Here is a 21059-nt window from a genome sequence, read left to right as displayed (position 1 = left end):
AAAAACATTTTTTCGCTTTGAAAATTAAAAAAAATGGAATCGTGCAAGTTTCTTCTGTTTTTTTTTGTTAGGAAGCAAATCTGTTTTTGAGCTCCAAACAAATTAAAAAAATCTGTGCCACTCAGATATTAACACATTGAAGTTTGGAGTTTATAGCTTCCATTGGTACAGTATCTGCCCCTCAAACAAGGAAACGAGTTCAGTTTCACATTAACCATTTATAATTTATATTACTCTTTATTTATATTTTGATTCAATTATATTACAAACTTCTTACAATAATTGTTCAAGTAAAATATTTTATAATATATTTTGAGAAGTGAAGTTTCAGGGGAATATATTTATGATTTTTTTTCCTATTTCAGACAGAACTTGAGATCTTTGAAACATATTCTAGATCTATAAATATATATAAAATTTACTAAACCAATCATAAAATACAATACCTGTGAATAATTTATTTAGCCTATTAGTTGTCTGTTCAATTGAGGAAGTCTGGCTAAGAACAATTATTGGATTTGGTGTACTGTTGACTTGTCTGTCTCCTTCTTCAATTCGTTTTTTAGAGATGACTGTGGACACTTTCTTTACAGGTTTATTTGAAGAGTTATTGTCAGGGTAACTTTTGTTGACTTTTTTATTTTTATACCTGCAATACTCATTCTCTTTTGTTCCACTTAAATCTTTATCAAGAAATACATGTTTAACTTTACTGCCTGGCCCACTTAGCTCTTCTTTTTCATCATTTTCTGCAATATTACTGTTTGCATCTTTCAAGTGATGACTTAAGTTTGGTGTTGAAGACTCAGAATCATTAAAAGCATTCAAGTCGGTCATGTGAGCAGTGTGCCACTTTGTTTTTTGTTGTAATTGAGGTGTGCTCTGTTGACTTCCATCAGATTCTTCATCTTTAAGAGAACTGAAATCAGATGAAATCTCTTGTGAAATTTTATGGCAAGACGTCTGTGGAGAAGAAGCCAAACTGCTATCCGAGCTCTTCTCTCCTTTACTACCTGGTAGTGAATCACTAGCTAGTCCCATGGAGACATGTTGTCCCCCATCAACTATTGTTTTCCAACTCATCTTTTTATGCTTCACTTTACGATTTTCAGTCTTCCTTAGTATGGCTTTTGCACTGTCTTTAAACCTTTCACTTCCATTACAGTAAATATTTTCTTTATCATTTTCAGAAAGATCTGATGATTTCTCTGAACCACAACTAGTTGATTCTCTTGACCCAGAAGTAGAATGGTCTTCATCTATTTGAACAGGTAAATGATTATGAATCATGTTTTCTTCACAGTTTGCAGAAAATGATCCTCTTGTACTGTCAGAACAACTCTGGTTATCCACAAACACATTATCATGACTACTTGTAAACTGGTTGTCAGGGTAATAATCTTCTGGGATGTGCAGGTGTTTATTAACACTAATGCTATCTTCCACAGGTGAGGGAATTCGAGACCACCTTCGATTAATTAACTGAAATTGCCAGTTTTCACTAAGTGCACACTGCTCTTCATCACTTTCCTCAAGAGGTTGAATCTAAAAATAGTAACATTTATACTAAAAGTGTGAAAAGTGACTTTTGAGGTGAAAGAGATTTACTTACAGAAATACCATACATAAATTATTATTATTTCACGATTAATCAATTGCACTAACACACGTTCTGGTTTGTTTTGAATTTCGCACAAAGCTATACGAGGGCTATCTGCGCTAGCCGTCGCTAATTTTGCAGTGTAAGACTGGAGGGAAGGCAGCTAGTCACCACCACCTACTGCCAACTCTTGGGCTACTCTTTTACCAACAAATAGTGGGATTGACCGTCACGTTATACCGCCCCCACGGCTGAAAGAGCGAGCATGTTTGGCGTGATGGGGATTCGAACCTACGACTCTCGGATTACGAGTCAAGTGCCTTAATCACCTGGCTGTGTCGGGCCTAACACACGTTCTATAAATATATATAAGCAAGCTAAACATATCTTTTGTTTGTTTCTTTTCGGAATTTCGCACAAAGCGACTCAAGGGCTATCTGTGCTAGCCGTCCCTAATTTAGCAGTGTAAGACTAGAGGGAAGGGAGCTAGTCATCACCACCCACCGCCAACTCTTAGGCTACTCTTTTACCAACGAATAGTGGGATTGACCGTCACATTATAACGCCCCCACGGCTGAAAGGGCGAGCATGTTTGGCGCGACGCGGATGCGAACCCGCGATCCTTAGATGACGAGTCGCATGCCTTACGCGCTTGGCCATGCCAGACCAACATATCTTTTCAAGAAATATCATTTAATAATTTACAAATATATTTTAAATTAATTACAAAAATAGAAAACATTTTACCAACTCTTTTAAACTAACTCAATGTTGTTTTTGTATATTGTAACAAGAGGGAATCCTAAATAGCCACGATACTTGAAATTATTTTAGGCATAAATAGTGTAATTGATCTATAATACTTTTATTTTCCTTTTTAATAGCTATAGTTTTGTGCGCCAGCAATACCAAGCATGGGGTACGCATATACCCGATTCAATTTTATTAATCATCAGGATCGCTGCCAGTCTACCTTCAAATTGAAATTCGTTTAGGCACGATTAGAGCCATTCTACGAGCCTCTGTGCCAGGGCTAAAAATTCACACGCATCAAATTATTTGCAATCTGCGAACATGACCATAATTTGGTGAAACTGCATCACATGAAATACGGATAATGTTTCGCCCAAATATGCTATATATAGTTTACCTTTTATTTATTTTTATTATTTGTTTCTAAAGACATCTTCAAAGTTTGTTTGTTTGCAATTTTAGGTTTGTTTGTTTCAAAGTGAAAACTTAATTATGTTAGGAAAATTACTTCAAAAGAGTGTTTGTTTCCAAGTGATATAGCGCAGATAGCCCTCCAGTAGCTTTGCATGAAATTCAAAAACAAAACAAACATCCAAGTGAAATTTAATCAGGTAGAAATTACACATTGTTGCATAAAAATGGCGTCTCGTTGGAAATAAACGGTTTTATTTCAGTAACACAACTTTCAAACACATTTTCAGTAGAAAACAAGATTAATTTTTTTTAAATGACTAGAAAATGCAAAAGACATTTTTATACGAAAACAACAATTTTGTCTGAACTGAAAACAAAAACAAATATGACGATTTAAATCATGTAAAGGAAAAATTAAAGCAATTGCCCACAATTAAAAGATCGTTCAAAAACTTCTTGAACATTTTAAAAGATAGAGAAATTTTGATGGTCGACTTCATTTGATTACCGGCCCGGCATGGCCAGGTGGTTAAGGCACTCTACTCGTAATTCGAGGGTCGCGGGTTTGAATTCCCGTTACACCAAACATGCTTGCCCTTTCAGCTGTGGGAGTGTTATAATGTGCAGTCAATCCCACTATTCGTTGGTGAAAGAGTAGTCCAAGAGTTGGCGGTGGGTGGTGATGACTGGCTGCCTTCCCTCTTGTCTTACACTACTAAGTTAGGGACGGATGGCGCAGATAGCCCTCGAATAGCTTTGCGCGAAATTCAAAAATAAAAAACAAAACAAATCATTTGATTACCGCATTCAAGATTTATAGTTATAATTTTTCACAAAGTATGCATCTTATGCTTTATCAAGGTAACGCCAAATTTTTGCAAAACTCTGTATTTGTGAATATGAAATGCAACATCAAAAGTTACTCTTTTAAAGCAAGAGTTAGTGATCATGGAGGTGAGACATTGTCCTGGATCCGCAGAACATTACTGGTGTAGTATGTAATAAAGACAAGACAGGCGGTATGTTAAGAGTTAAAATTTGCTTAAATGTCATCTTGCAAAGTTTAATTTGATCAGTCAAAACATTCCTGAATTATTAGTATTATCAAACCATAGGCTACAGAGGCAGTTTATCCACTTGTTTATGATAGTGCATATCAATCACTTTTAAATTGATGTCAAAAACTTTATTACAGCATAAACAATACTATTACTTTTTACTTTCATACACAAAAGAAACATGTTTAATGTTGTAAAATTTATTCGTTAACAGTTACATTTCTCTTATGTCAAACATGTTAAAACATAATTTCATAATTTTATGATGTTCATACTTGAAAAAAAAAAAGTACAACCATCTCAACTGCTAACAATACATATGATAAAGAAATATTTCCGAAATGTATAAAACCACTGCTCACGTTAACTAAATCGTCCACTGATTCAAATCTCACTGTTTGTCATTTAATGTCATTGACTTTAAACTGTGCTTACGAAGTTCATCCATATCAAAGTTATTGAAGTCTTTCAATTAACAAGTATCAATTTTTTCTTTCGTTCATACATAACATTGCGTATTGAATTAAATAAAAACCGCTACAAAGTAAAACTTTAGCTAAAGCTACCCACATATTTTTATTTTGGTATGGCCCTTGGAGTTAAAAAACAGTGTAAAACTCTAATACGTTGTCGGCGCTTGACGACACCAGCATTATACAATCTCCACGATAACTAATATCTCAATCTCAAGAGCATACCATAGCCTAATGTCCTTGTTTTCAAAACTGTTAAATTTAATTTGTTAAGCTGTGCATGCTCATATTCACCTATAGCTTTTATTCTTTCTTGTCTGTAGCATCTTCTTTGTACTTAACAAATAGAAAATTTTCTTAATATATTACTCGTGTATCATATTCATTAAATTGTAGATTATTAGGTAAACGTGAGGTCGTCAGTTATTCAACAGTCGAAGCTGAACTGTTATTACAAAATTTCATGGATGTGTTAGTTATTGTGAATGCAACAATTTTAATTGGTAACTGTCCAAAATTGTTGTTATCTCCAAATTACTGATATTACACATTTTATTTTTTTCCTTTATACGTGTACAATTCTACCTGCCTTTTGAAGATGTCGCCTGTCAACGACTCTTGCTCAAGCTATGCTAGGCATCATAACGTTTGTGTTATAGAAAATTCTTAGTGATTTAATTCATTATAAAACAAAATACAACTTTACTAACAAATCATTGTTTTATATAATTATTATATTTACATTTGATAGTTAGTTGATATGAAAAACATTAAAATCTCTCCAATATTGTTTATATTTTTCTGTGTTTGAAATGCCAGACTTTATCAAACTTTTCGTATCTTTACTACGCGAATTTAAGGGAGTAATATACTGAAGATATTACAAGTTCCTTCTCAGACTACTGACATGGTTCTGTTTTATTCATGCATTAAAATTTGTAAAATTAAAATAACGTGTTTAATAGAAATACTATCTCTAAAAAATGATTTGTTTGCACTTTTAGACTGTGGTAAAACGATTCTTCATGAAAACCATAAAGTTTAGAAAGACAAACTTGCTTTTATACTCGGTTCAGACAGGAACCTTGATAGTATTTACTTATACAGGAACTGTTACTGCTGTCCTTATACTCCATTACTATTAACCGTAAAAAAATATCGATAAAACCATTTTTTACACAAATTATGCATAATGACATGCTAAATGCACCAAAATTAACCTATTTGCGATTTCTTAGCTCTAATGATAATTTATTTTTCGCCATACGTGTCCTACAAGCACCAATGAATCACATTAACATCATTAACTTTTCGCAGTTTTGTCATTACAATGAAAATCCTCAATGTTCTTTAGGCCGGGAACGCAAAGAATAACATTTACTAACTTCTCCCTGTTTTTCATACTCGTGGAAACCACGCCAATAGACTTAGTCACAAAAAACTAACATTTTAGGTGAATATAATTTTGAAACAAGACAAAAACAATTTCACAACGTCAAAACTTACATATTTCTTTGGCAAGTTTTCAACTTTCATTTTGCACACTTATTCAAAGTATTGAGTCGCCTGTAAAAACAAAAAGAAAAAGGTAATTGTTCCATAAATTATTTGCTATTTATTACCATAATTTGTTGGCTCGGCATGGTCACGTGCTTAAGGCACTTGACTCGTAATCTGAGGGTCGCGGGTTTGAATCCCGTCACACGAAACATGCTCGCCCTTTCAGCCGTGGGGACTTTAGAAAGTGACACTCAATCCCACTATTCGTTGGTAAAAAGAGTAGTCCAAGAGTTGGAGGTGGGTGGTGATGACTAGCTGCATTCTCTCTAGTCTTACACTGCTAAAGTAGGGACGGGTTTGTTTTTGTTTTAATACCAAAGATTCCTGTTTCTATAGCAACTCATGCGATTAAATCGAATTATGGAGATTGTTGCCATTGCCTTTATAGGTTCTATTGTTATTGCTCAAAACAAAAACAAATTAAAGAAGCCAATATTTGCGAGTGAATGCAACATATCTCAACACAATCCCAACATGGCCAATTTTCACACCAGAAAAATAAAGTGTCTGTCTGTATCACTGCTTGGTACCTACAGGAAGATATATTTGTACCAAATTTCACGTAACTTGGTTGGCATACACATGAATAGTTCATAAAAAATCCCAAACTGTGCTTTCTTTGCTGAAAACTGAGCAAAAGGAAAGAAAATTCCGAAGTTGTCTGTATCTCTGTTTGAGACCTGTAAAAAAGCTATCTTTGTACCAGCATGTAAGTTCGCTAAAATACGGCGGATTAATTGTAAAATACTCCAAGATTATGCTTTTGTAGCATTTTGACCCTCTACATTTACTAAAAATTGGGAAGTCTAAAATTTTTGTTTGTCAATGTACGTTGCCTGCAGAAACGTGTCTTTGGTCCAATTTCCATGTAAATTGGTAGAAACAGGGCTAAGTAATTACCAAAAATTATGGATTTACTTAACCTTTTGACTCCCCTGAAAATGGCTAAAAATTAGCATATCCCACATTTTTGTGTGAACACGTATAGAAAACTTTTCTTGTACCGAATTCCATATAAATTGGTCAAAATAAGGCCGAATAATTCACCTAAAACCCAAAAGTATGTTTCTTTTGTGAGATTTGCTCCTTAAAACACATAAAATGTGCAAATCTAAGATTTTTAAGTCAATGTGTTGAGCGCATGAAAATTTATATTTGTACCAATTTTCTTTTTGAGTGGTGTAAATATTACTGCGGAGCAGCTTAACATATACATTTAGGGGTTGTTCTGCCTTTGACCCCGTAAGTTTCTTAAGAAGTAAATAAAAAAAAATGTTTCTAGGCGTATTGGGCAAAGATAAAACTACCAAGTTTCAAGTTGATCCTCCAAGAAATGAAGGAATAGCGATCGATTGAAAAGTGTTTGGAAGTGTATTTTGTTTATAGCAATACCACATCAGGTTATCTGGTGTTCACCGACGGGTATCAAACCTCTGATTTTGGATATGCTGTTCCAAAACGAAAGAAAGGAAAATGAAATAATAAAAACCTAGAATATCTTTACAGTTATATAATCACACTATAACAGCAAATGACCTAAAACTGGCTAAAAATGCAATATATAAACTAGACATTAGAGCATTTGTTTTCTTGATGAATATTTACAAGACAGAAATTGTATAAAAATCTGACCGAAATTTTCACCACAGTTGTAAAAAGACCCCAGATATTTCTGCTAGTGGTGCACACAGGCTAAAAAATATATTCAAGGATAACAACCTAATTTTTTCAAAACTATAAAATGAGAATTTACTGATATTAAGTGTATAATACTACTCACAAACGTCATCACGTGTGTGAGTGTTCCATAAATAAAAACAAGCAGCCAGCTATTATGTTTCAACTCTTTGATTGTTTCGTTTTCGAGCAAAGCTACATGAAGACTATTTGAGCTAGCGGTACTTAATTTAGCAGTGAAAGACTAGAAGGAAGGCAGCTAGTCATTATCACTTACCACAATTCTTGGGCTATGCTCTTATCAGCAAATAGTGGGATTAATCATAGCATTTTAACGCTCCCACAGATGAAAGGATGAGCATGTTTGGTGGAACGAGGATATGAAGTCGCAACCCTCAGATTGCGAGTCGAGTTCCCTAACCATCTGGCAACGCCGTGCTCCATTTCAACAATTGCATATACAGGCTTTTTAATAGTATTAATGTTATCCTTCAAAAAAGTGTATTGAAATTAATCAAAGCTATAACAGATGCATGACTTCTTCGACATTAATGAAACCTTTGCATCATAACAAACAAGAAAATCTATGAACCAGTGTTGTTTTCTCAATGTTCAAAATATCTTTTAATTGATGGTACATTTTTTTTCCCCTCGGTGGGCTGAGCAGATTGTGGCAATGCTGTACCTACATTGCCACGTTTTTACTGTTTTTCAAGATTTTTTATACTGAATTTTTATAGCTTCGCTATAAATATACCAAGATATTTAAATAAAAATATCTAAATCACAAGCATTTAGATAGCCTTTGTGGTTTTGCTAAAACACACACAAACTCATGGTACATTTTTTAATAATCAAAATATATCTAAGAAATCTTTCAAAGCTGCGTGTGACTTTATTTATTTATTGTAAATTAGAACATTAAAAATTCACTAATTCAATATCTGATTTTTCTACAAGCAACCTAATTTTGATCACATCAGTTTATTAGCTCGATACTGGTTTCAATTAAAAGCACACTTAATATAAAACTAACGAGTAATTGGATTTGCTCACATTTGAAACTGGTATCAAAATTATTCTACTTTCAATTCTCCCTACAATACTAATATACCAGTTTAGAAGGAAATACGCCTTTTTAAGGCAAAACTGAATTGTCTTACCTGAATAATGCTTGAATTGAGTCAGGATCAAGAAACTTATGATCTTCTTGAACACTACTGATGTCAATGGGGAAAAGGCCATCTGTTTTAGGAGAAAACTAAAGTTGTTAGTTACTTTACATACAAGTAGGTATAATAATTGATCATTTAATATATAGCAGCCAAAACACTTTAAAACTTACTCGAAATTTTAAGTTTTTTCATGGAATCAGAATGACACTATAAACAAGTGTTATGATAAAAAATCACAAGCATTTCTAAATTTTCTAAAAACGTTTCACTTAAAGAAGTCTTTTAAACTTAAGTAGAGATACAAATGTTATTTGTACACCAATAGAATAGTTACTTCTCCACCAGATAAAATTTTAAAATATATTCCTCATTATTGAATTGTTTCATTCGCTGTTACAATTTTTTGCGTTCGTTTTTATTGTTTTTCAAGATTTTTTATACCGAATTTTTATAGCTTCGCTGAGCTAGTTCCTAAACTCTTGATACAATATATTTCAAAATAAAATTCATGAATCGAAGATGGCTTTTATCAACATGTCAAAATCAGGGAATCTTTTGATGATTTTTTAAATGTACAAAAATTCCAAAACACATTTCGGGCTTAATTCTTGAAAAAACATCATACCTGGAGGGAGAATTACATTTTTTATTTTTTATTTAGTAGATCTGACAGTCGATGGTTATCATGCCAATAAAATGCAAGATACGTTAGTGAAACATCATAAACATGATCCACTGACCGTTAACTTCGTTTATTCTGGATAAACAGAATAGCACATCTGTTTAATAAATTTTTCGAGAATACTTTCATTGTTGTTTTTTGTGAAATTTCATGTAAAATCACTTGAGGGCTATTTGCAGAAATCATCAATAAATTTGAAATGACATATTAGATACCAAGCGAGTATTCAATACCATGTACTACCAACTCGTGGCCTACTCTAATCGAATAGTGTAATTTAACCGTCAATTTATTGACGCATTTACTGCCCCAAAGTATGATGATATCGATACTCGAATCCACAGTTCGACATGCTTACCACTGCGTCGAAATATTAATGAAGTTACATTCAAAACCTAAATACTTTTTTATTAAATTCATTCTCCATATCTTCGTTTAGTTTTATTCTTCTCAATTTATAGTAATGATATGTTCTTTTTCTGAATGCAGTATCATAAAACAATATTTGCATTTCCTTGTATAATGTCAATTTTTTCATGTTTAAATATTTCCTTGCTATCAAAACCCATTTCATGTTAAGAAGTGTATGAGGCGTAACTCTAAGGCAAGCAAGTTTAAAAATCACTGATATAGCTTAAACATATCTGTAGCATTATTTTGGCATAACCAAGAACAAAGAGGGATTAAAGAGAAAAATTCAAAAAAAAACTTAAAGAGTGATTTAAATCTTTAACATTACGTTTCACCTTCTTATGAAAAAAAATTAATCACCCTTTCAGATTACTGATATACAAGTTATACATCTGATGATTAGTCATGTCATCTGAAGTGCAAACGACTGATTTATTCAGCTGAAGCTATAAATGGTGGTTCATATCAACTTTTTCTCACTTATCACTTTGAAGTGAATCAGAGTTCCAAGTGCTCCAATTTGTTTATGGAGACAATAATACTAGGCCTCAAAGAAGACATTTAGATGTTTTATTTATATGAAGAAGCATCAGAAGAATTGCAGAATGAAAATCAAAACCAGCTGTTATGAATGAGTACAACTAACTTAAGACGTCGTTTGCAGTGCCTAAATGTTTAAAAACTACTGATGCGGTTGCTCGGATACCCGAACAAGACAAGACACTATCCACAAATAGCATATTACTCCTAACTGTCGACTACAGCTCATCGCAATGGAGGTAACTACTCTAAGACTAGATCTGGCGTTCGTAGCCACAAATGGGCACAGTGTCACTCTAAAGACCGTTAAAAACAGGCTCGTACCAAAATTAGCATGTATGCAACGACACAGAGAGCATATCTAGTGAGCGAAGACGTATACTCGTTTTGAGGAAAGTTTGAAGCTAAATCCAACACAAAGTAAGTATTTGGCAATGTCGAAAGCATTGTATGGGCAGAATAAGCAATGTTGGAGATATCGACCGCAACGTCTCGAGTAATTGTCATAAATATCACACATTAGAATAAACAAATCATACATCCCTTTGTGTGCCATATGCTGCTGCAGTTAGCCCTGACGTCAACCTAATATATTTTAACGCTGTCCATTATAAATTCGTTGAAATAGTTTCTGAGTAAGAGAGGACTGAGAAAATAAAATAACCAGCACCCCACCCCCAAGACTTCAGTCTCGTTAAGTAACTCTAGACACTAAAGGCGCTCTAGAAATTATCTGTCATATGAGGATACTTCAAGACTGTATCAACACTCTGATGTTAAGTATCTTCTTATTCTTTGTGGTGGAAATGTTTCATGTTGAAGAGAAATGATCTGAACGGTAGAGATGTAAAATCACCTCTATCAAATTTTCATTTAGATACGTAGATTGGATGATGAATAACCGACATTTCAGACCGCATAAAGGATCATTATATGTTTTATTTGTATAAACAAACAAGCACGGGAAGTGTTTCTTGTTATTTATACCAGTGGTTTTGCATTAATAAATGGAATATAAATTTCAATCACCTTTAACTGCCTTGTGCAATACAGTTCTAAATAACACAGAGTTTGGGGTTTTGTAATATATATCAGTAGTAACTTGATCATATTCTATGCACGTTGCAAGTCATGAAAATTCATGTTCAGATCACAGTGAAGACTTGCAGAGGAATGATATTTCGGTGAAATATATACATTGGTAATACTTCCCAGTTATGAATATGCACAAATAAAAACAATTTTTACGAAACGATAAAATCCGTATTTTCTTAATATTTCTTCGACATTATTTTCCATAGTGAATTGTTGATTATTAAAGTTTATGTAATCATTTGATAAGCAACTTACGAAAGCAAATAACTCATAAGAATATAATTATTTAGTTCATGTGCTGTCTTCTTAAAATAAATTTTCACTATTTAACAACATAAATTAATAAAATGTGTAATTTCCCTATGTGGGTATAAAAACATTATTACGCACAATTACAGAAAATTGAAAGCACCATTACACGTTACAATGTCCAGTTAAACCTAGAATTATTTTTGAATTCTGGACCCTATGGGCATTTCTAAACATATTTCTCTAAACTACTTGTGGCTCCATGAAATTGTTGGTTACAGTTTCCAATAACAAACAAGAAATTCTATAAAACTACCACAAATATCGCACCTACTCTCAATGTTCAGGAAATTAGTGATTTCACCTAATTTTTCGTCATTTCTTCATAATAGGTAAAGTAACAAACGAAAATAGCATACATTAAACAAAGTATATAGCAAAAAAAAATATTGAAAGAGCCAAGTTCAATAACACAATTCTGAGAATTGAGAGGTCTAATCACCGATAATAAGCAACATTGTTATAATACTTTTACTAGTAGTTGATACCCTAAACATCTTACTACTTAAAGATAAAAGAACAGCAGCAAAAGAAGAGCCACTATTCAAATTATAGATAATTTTAGACCATTGTTTGTAATTTAAATAACAGTCTTTGCTTGAAGTTGAAAAGCTTGATCTGGTAACATTGCTAACAATAAATTCATTATATTTTTGCATGTTAAATTTAATACTTCTACTGATACACACGCGCGCACGCACACACACACACACATATATATATATATATATATATGATATGGATATCTATTTTAATATTCTCATACGTATATACAGTAAATATACGTATATATATATGAAAGTGATTGAGGTACAAAGCTACAAACGACTATATCCACTACGAGTATCAAAACCCGATTTCTAGCGTTATAGCTGTCTCATTGCTTAACCACAGGGGACATAAGAATAGAATATGTTGATTTGTATAATCTTGTGAATTATGGATACCTTTTCGGGACAACAACAACCTTCATCATAATCGACTGCATATTCACTGCTAGATAAACAGAACAGTGCATTTTTAATAAGATTCTTGTGAAATATTATCGTTGTTGTCTCTTTACTTAATAATAAGTTTCAAATGCAAAAATTTTTCTGAAGCAATATTAAAAATTACTTTTTATATTAAAGTATATACTTTACCTTTAGAAACTGGCGCTTGTCTATCCTTCGATAGGTAGCGCCATCTGTTGGGTTGAAAATATACGTGTGTACGTAATGATATGTTTACATTTATAAAATATCTGTATATACGTATGAGAATATTAAAATAGATATCCATATACCAGTCTAGTGGACTGGAAAAGTCTTGTAGTGACAATTCCAGGCGTCTATTGGCTAGCTGCTGTTTTATAAATTATTTGGAAACCTTGTCGATTCCTACTATTAAATACCACCGTACTTAATAATAGATAGTACCTATATAGTACCTGCCATTGTGTGGATTATTTAGCGCCATGGAAGATTCAGATAGTGTAGGATGAAAGTTATACTAATAATTTTGGCTCGGTAATACGTTAACATTTTGGTATTTATGTCCAAACATCATACTGGGTGCTAAAATGCCAACGCCAAGAACAGTTTTACTGGTTTCTCCATCGATATCTTGCATTAAATTATCTATTTCTTCTTATTTTATTTTATTTCTGTGAGCAGGCATTTTCTCACATTTTACTACAGACAGTGAAATGTTGTAAAAATGTTGACTAGAGCACACACATCTGCTCCTTTTTTTCTAAACATGCAAGAAGAGACCGTCAATGTCGTGGTTAAATTAGATAGACGGCGTACTCCGCGTGCAATTTTGGTTTTACTTCCGCCGCTACCTGTCATACTTCTTCTCATCAAAAGAAAACAAAAATGATAAAATGTAGTTTATGTACATTAAGCATTAAGTCATTATTATAACTATCAGAAAACTTAAAAATAGAGTTGGCTGATAATCTAGTCAAATCATCTACCTCTTTCAGTTTAAGGACTCTTGAGATGAGTGGTTTGTAAACTAATCTACACTGGTAATTCGTTTAGTAATACGAATAACAAAAGATTTAGTTTGTTAGTTTTGTTCAGGAAGTCGACGATTATATTCAAAAACGTTTAACTAATTGTTTGGATAAAAGCTAACTAACTTCTTTAACTGTCAGAATATGAGAATAAATTAACACTGCCCAAAGCCTTTGATTTGTTTTTGAATTTCGCGCAAAGTCACATGAGGGCTATCTGCGCTAGCTGTCCCTAATTTTGCAGTGTAAGACTGATGGAAGGCAGCTAGTCATCACCACTCACCGTCAACTCTTGGGCTACTCTTTTATCAACGAATAGTGGGATTGACCGTCACTTATAAACCCCCACGGCTGAGAGGGTGAGCATGTTGGGTGTGACTAGGATTCGAATCCGTGATCCTCAGATTACGAGTCGAGTGCGGGGCTGCCCAAACGCACTTTAATTACACTGCACAAAAATGTTTTTGCTGATTGTGACAGGTATTTTGTGAGTATGCACAAATAGAGTTTTGATTTTGCTTCATCACGTAGGAACTCTGAGAAATAGACAGTTAACTGTTTGCCAGCAATAACGTTTTTAATTGCGTTTATGTTTCTAATACGCTATTATGTTCAACATAATTAAAAGTATTTTGCTCCTGATTTTCGTTTGTATTCAGTGTCCGGTGCATCACGTTGCAGTGTCCGACAGTATTCAGCAAGCATTGACGGATTCCAGTTGCCCTGATATCGTTTTTCCATTGTAGCAATGTCCTGGTGAAAACTGAAGATTTCTATGAAACGGCACGTGATGGGCAAATTTGGATGTGATTTTCGTGATCAGCAGCCCAAAATTTATAAGGAACACTCAACAGTGTTCAAGAAGCAAAAACTTTGTTGTGCAGTGTTTATTAGTGATCTGAATTTCAGGAAAATCTGCTAATGCTATCTACCACCATTTTTAATTTTGTAATAATGATCAAAGATAGTATAAACAATATAATACCAGTCTCATAACCCATCCACAATTTAAAGTGCGGAATATATTTTATATTAACTTATAGAATCGAACTAAGCTCGCCAGCTCCGAAATCCAGAGTTTCACCACATTGTTAGCCCAATGTTTTGCATGTTAAGAGAAAAGTTTTATGAATTGTCTCTGTAATGGAAAAACAAAAACATCTAGATATTAAAATATTTAACGACTTAGCTGAGACTAACTTGGTTCTAATGTTGATTACCTATCAACGTTCTAATAATGAATAAAGCCGTTTTCGATCTTTGCTTAAAGCTAAATACTGAAGTAGCTTTTCAAGACACACCGTCGCACTGATATCGGTACCAAAATATTTTCTTCAAATTATAACTTCATACGAAATAACTGCTGTTGTATCGTTCACTAACTGAACAAAAAATTTCCTCTACAAATATGTACTAACAGCACGTTCTTTAACATCGTTATTTGATATTTTCAACCTTAATACGCATGTGGTCTAACTGCCCAAGTCAGATACCCCTATGATTCAGGTGTTGCCGTTTCTCATTTCCAACCACTTGTCAGAGTGTACATAGCCAGTAAATAACACCTGCTATAAAAAAGGGGTTTTGTCCGACTTTGACTCCAATAACGGAGTTGATCATCACGCATAAGGTACCCACTTGTCGATCAGCATCTCTGTACTCTAGCGAATAAGCCATTCCCAGCCAATAGGTCCACTGCTTAGGTTAATGTAACAAATGAAGAAAAGTCAGATTGAAGATGAGTGGGAGAAAAATAAGGCGTGAGACTAATTTGTTTCAATCATTATTATACAATACGATACATATCAGCATATATTATTTGTTTTATTGAGTCATATCGTTGAATCAGTGACTCACACTAAGAAAGATTAATCGCAGGTGAATACTGAGCTGCGCTCCCCGCTAGTACAGTGATATGTCTCTGGATTTACATCCCTAAAATCAGGAGTTCGATTCCCCTCGGTGGGCTCAGCAGATAGCCCGATGTGGCTTTGCTATAAGAAAACACACACAGACTGAGCTACAACTGATTTATTTAATGATTTGTGAATATATATAATGATTTTTAAAAGAAAGATAATTCAAATGACAAACAACAATTACACTATATCCAGCTTCGCATCTCTTACCTTTCTTTTCAGAACGCAATTTTTCAGTTACCGCTTTCCCTTTCATCATCTGAACATATCTTTTCAAATGCATTCCCTAAACTGACTGTATATAATTAAGCAAAGTACATAGTATGATATTTCCAAAATAAAATTATGTTAATGAACTATGCCATGTAATTTTTTGCGGTTAGTTTATCGAACATTCTCAAGAAAATTATTATGAAGTTGGAAACTTTCTGGCTTTTATTACTTGATTACATGCACACCACAAATACAAAACCGATTTATTATATATTTATTTCTGCTTATACACACACAATTGTACAGTTAACTTCCGCAGCAGAATAAGAATACCTCATAAAAAATTACAGCTGTGTCTAGGACATCAGTATGGCAGGGTATTAAATGTAGATCCAGTAATTAAATTCGGCGATATGCGTCAGTATGCATACCAAAAAGAAAAGAAAATAGCGAAATGACATACTGGTTAAAATAATAAACGTTGTGATGTTGCAAACAATCGACCTGCATTTCTTCGGTTTCACACGAAAGCACGTTAGACTCGCACTTTAGTGTGAAATATTTGAGGGTTTCTCCTTTTCTAACATTTAATTTAGACAGACCGTTTATAACGAGTAATCTAAATGCATTAATGTTAATGTTGTATAACACTGAAACAAAAACGTAATTTGATAAATCAATACAATAAAATATTATAGATTAAGAGAAATCCTCTTTCCCCTAAAACATTACTGAGATTGTCTATCAACAAATGCTAGATAAACTTTAACGGACTGGCAAGAACACGCACGAACATAAATCGATAGCTGGTAACCCCAGTTGCTTGAATTCAACACAGGAACTTAAAGTAAACCACCTGTAATGACGAGCAATTATTCTGCGTCTTTCTCTAAAATTCACCTTTTTTGACTTAATTATTTCATTAAGTAGTATTTAAAGCTATTACTTATAGAAAGAAACCAGGCAAATTAATATTAAGTATAATCTAGCAATGAGGTTTTGTTCAACTCAGTTCGTATAGATAAGTGATTACGTGGTTCACGATAATACATCTGAATACCGAAAATATACTAACTTGTTGCAAAGAAAATAAAGTTGATTTTTTTAAATAATTTCATTAGTACTTCAAATGTAAAGGAATAAAAGGAAGAAAAAAGCAGGCAATCATTATAAGGCTTAAACTATCCTGTTCCATAACAAATAAAATACCTATCCATGATGTTTCTTGTTCATTTTGTTGTTAAATGGTTGAGCGTGACACAATCGTTAGTTTGCGTTCTTTGTTTTTCGAACATGGTCATATTGAGCTTTATGTTGTGCCTACCGATGGGAATAGAACCCCTGATTTTAGCGCTGCAAATCTATAAACTTATCGCTGTCTCATCGGGAAACAAGTGGTTGTTGTACCGGCTTGTAAAGGTGAGGTTCTGTGTTTCGCATCCCATGGTTACAGTCAAATTCACAATATTACTACAACAGCCAAATGGCAATTTATTATTTCAACATTTTATACCTACAGCACTTGTGTTGCTTTATGCAAAATCCAACAAAGCCTTGTTACATAACATCGATAAAAATTAATGAAGAGTATTTGGAAGGGGTCATTTACACAAGTTTTGAAGACATCTACACATCTTACTTCTATATTTAGAATTCTGATCATTTAACAACGAAAGTGTATGAATTTTAATGAGTGTAAACCTATGAATGAAGGTGTTAGGTAATCAGAATGTCAGAAAGACACGTATGTACAGGTTTTACATGAAAAACAAAACAAAACTAATGCTGCGAAAAACAGATTTGTCTGATACTTAATTTAGATGGTAGTAATTGGTTTAGAAAAGGTTAAGGGTCACCTCGAGAAACTGCAAATTATACTCATGCAATACTCGAGCCTAAATTTCCAAAACATAGTGTTATAAAATTCAAGCATTATTCGACTACCTGAGATAACACTTCTAAAACTACTCAAATTTGGATGTTTAAAAAATTTGTAACTTCATAGGTCTGCAGAAAGTCATTGTTCTTTTAACTATTACTGAAAACAATCATGCTTCGTAAACTATCGCTCCCAAGTGGCACAGAGGTATTTCTGCGTACTTACAACGCTAGAAACCGGGTTTTGATACTCGTGGTGGGTAGAGCACAAATAGCCCGTTGTGTAGCTTTGTGCTTAAACTACAAACAAGTAAACCGGTAAACTGTCATAAAAGATAGTTTCAATACTTAAAAAATTATCACGCAGTAAAGAACTAAAATTTCTGTTGCGACTACTTGAAGCCAATTTATGGTGTACAAAATAGAAAGTAACTGATTAAATTGAAACATTTTTTGTGTTGGTCATGTAAAAAAGTGGCATAAAATAACTGATGGGAAAATTCAGTCGTGATAAACATAAAGTATTAGGTTTCTTAAATATCGTGCATTCCTCCTAATGAATAATCACAACCGATTAAAGAGGGATCACAGTTAAGCAGTGATTGAATTAAGCTTTTTTAATAAAAATCTCAGAAGTAAATGATTCACGAATTCCAAAACAATTTAAGAAGTAAACAATCCTAAAAAATTAGATATTTCTGTGAAATATGCAGAAAGTCCCAAACGTAATGTTTCTATTAAATATAACTTTCTTCATTATACCCGCGCATATATGTTTAGCAGGTTTAGACAGGGTTTAAAATGAGAGAATATTTATTTAGTTCATTGAAAACAAAACCTCTGATAATTATACTTATACTAGAAATCTCTTTAATATCTCACTTGAAAAACAGCGAAATCTCGACACGTGTCATCCATGTGCTTTTCTTTTGATTCTTATAGCGTGATTTCGCAGCACGGGATTAATACAAACCACAGGAGAATAAATCGCAGAATAATAAGTATTTCAAAGCCTTCAACAGTAAATATTAGTTTTTTATACAAACGTTTCTTAACAGTTCGTTAGTTTCGAATAAACCAAGTGGTGTAAAGTAAATACCAGCAAATGTTTTTCATTTGACCATGCTTTACTAATGTTTGTATCATAGTACGGTGCACTTGCATCAATCAGAAACTTAACACATGAATTGTTGATCCGGACACGTGATAAAGTCCATGACAAAAGCATACGAACGTCTTTAACTGCAAGTCCCATAAACAAGTTAGCTAAAACTGATTTTTGTTTGTGTACAATTAATTGAACTGATTTTCATTAAGAAAATACTATAATAATTTAAAGGACTTGTTTGAAATCAGATAAATTTGAAATGCATTTAGGCTCTACCAGTTCAGTTATTACTAAATACTTGCAAATATACCCGTTCAACGTACGAGGAAGACATAGAGGATATCTGATATCAACATCTGCCCCTATCGATTTTCCAGCTATAAGTTCATACACGTACCGACTTTTCTCAGCTAATGGTTTAGGTAGGACACTATATGGTTACAAATCAAATATGACGCTTCACTTAATGACAAAGGCAAGAGAGATGTTGGAAATACTATTCCAATCACACTATATATGTATTGCGACAAGATGTATCGCTCAATCCAGAACTCTTAAGACAAGCTGGAATACAACTTACGTAGCAGTGATCGGAATACTATCCTTCTCCGGTTTGTAACATTTTGTTATTGTATCGAGAAGAATAATCACTACTCTCAAACATTACTTCCTCCGACTAGTAGTACTCACGTGTGTTTGTAACGAAAACAGAGCAAGAAAGTAAATGTTTACACTACATAGAATACATCGTCAAACACTTTTTTAGTTTGTTGCCTCTACTCATAGTTTTGAAGTAATTCTGGCTATATAATTTTATTCTTAAAACACATTAATAAATCTGAAATATTTTCAAACGTACGAATAATATATTTCCAAAGATTTTGTCTTCAGTTTTCCGATAAATGCTACAACAAAATGCGTTTTGAAATACAAACCAATTTACGATAAGTTTTCGGTTAATAAATATATTACTGTACATAAAACGTACCTTCATAGAGTTGGGAATACTGTGGAAATCCTGCAGCTTTCAACCAATTACAAGCTTCTATCGCTTCCAATTCTGATAAACATAGGAATAAATAGAATAAACCTAGAATTAGTTCTACACCACTTATGATAGATAATACATTACATGTATGTCCAACAGTTACTTTTATTTGTATATTTTATACAAAAAAAATCACAACATGTGTACTTAAACATTGCGTTTTTTTGTGAAGTGTTTCATAATACAAGAATGAGACACATCTTTAATGCTATAACTAGTTGTGTTAACCTTTTACTCAACCAGGAATTCCGAAAAGGTTTGGTACAAATTCAGAAAGACACACAAAATACTGACAAGTTATTTATATCTAACCTTATCTTTACCTTAAAAAGAACAATTTTACTTCTCAGTTACATGATATATTATGCTGAAATAAATCTTTATTTTATGATTTTATATCATTGTTTAAAAAACTGATGTTTTAAAACCATGCTTACAAGTCAGCTTACAGCCATAAGCTGATATACATGTCAACACGCATATTATTAAATATATTGTCCCGGCATGGCCAGGTGGTTAAGGCACTCGACTCGTAATGCTAGGGTCACAGGTCCGAATCCCCGTCACACCAAACATGCTCGCCCTTTCAGCCATGGGGTCGTTATAATGTTACGGTCAATCCCACTATTCGTTGGTAACAGAGTAGCCCAAGAATTGGCGGTGGGTGGTGATGACTAGTTGCTTTCCCTCTAGTCTTACACTGCTAAATTAGGGACGGCTAGCACAGATAGCCCTCGTGTAGCTTAGTACGAAATGCTAACCAAATTAAATATGTCAAATTTACCTATTACAGATTTTACCTAATGTTCCGTTAGAATGTATGAGGGCCTCGAACCTTATTTTCAATTCATATATATGTATATTGATGGTACGTTTCAAGTATAAACAACAATATATGTCGGTACAGTCATACAAATGTTCTAATAATTTTTATTATTAGTTAACATTTAATGTTCATTTAACATAATTTATTTCATTATTTATTTTTATAAGTTAATTTCGTTAGTTCTTTCTATAAAGTAATAATCATTTTTTTTCTACCAGTAGTCGTAAATAGAGAGCTAATTTTTGTCACAATGACTTTTTCCCTTGAAGTACTAGATCTGCGAACTCATCGCCGTCATCGATCGGATGAATATATTCA

At 33.2% G+C, this 21059-nt stretch overlaps 1 pseudogene across 1 annotated transcript in view; it reads right to left on the bottom strand.

Annotated features, from left to right (window-relative positions):
- LOC143232705 (uncharacterized) overlaps positions 1-21059 on the bottom strand; it is a 169294-nt pseudogene that overhangs the window by 10546 nt on the left and 137689 nt on the right. The window contains exons 7-11 of the transcript XR_013017679.1: positions 19856-19927; positions 8699-8780; positions 5805-5864; positions 3113-3134; positions 447-1545 (exon numbers count right to left, since the gene is read on the bottom strand). The product of XR_013017679.1 is annotated as an uncharacterized LOC143232705 (transcript). The remainder of the gene's footprint in view (positions 1-446; positions 1546-3112; positions 3135-5804; positions 5865-8698; positions 8781-19855; positions 19928-21059) is intronic.

This window comes from Tachypleus tridentatus, chromosome 1 (genome assembly GCF_004210375.1).
Source record: "Tachypleus tridentatus isolate NWPU-2018 chromosome 1, ASM421037v1, whole genome shotgun sequence".
Lineage (NCBI taxonomy): Eukaryota > Metazoa > Arthropoda > Merostomata > Xiphosura > Limulidae > Tachypleus > Tachypleus tridentatus.
The sequence above is the reverse complement of the archived record's forward strand: the minus strand, read 5'-3'. Positions and strand labels throughout refer to the sequence as shown.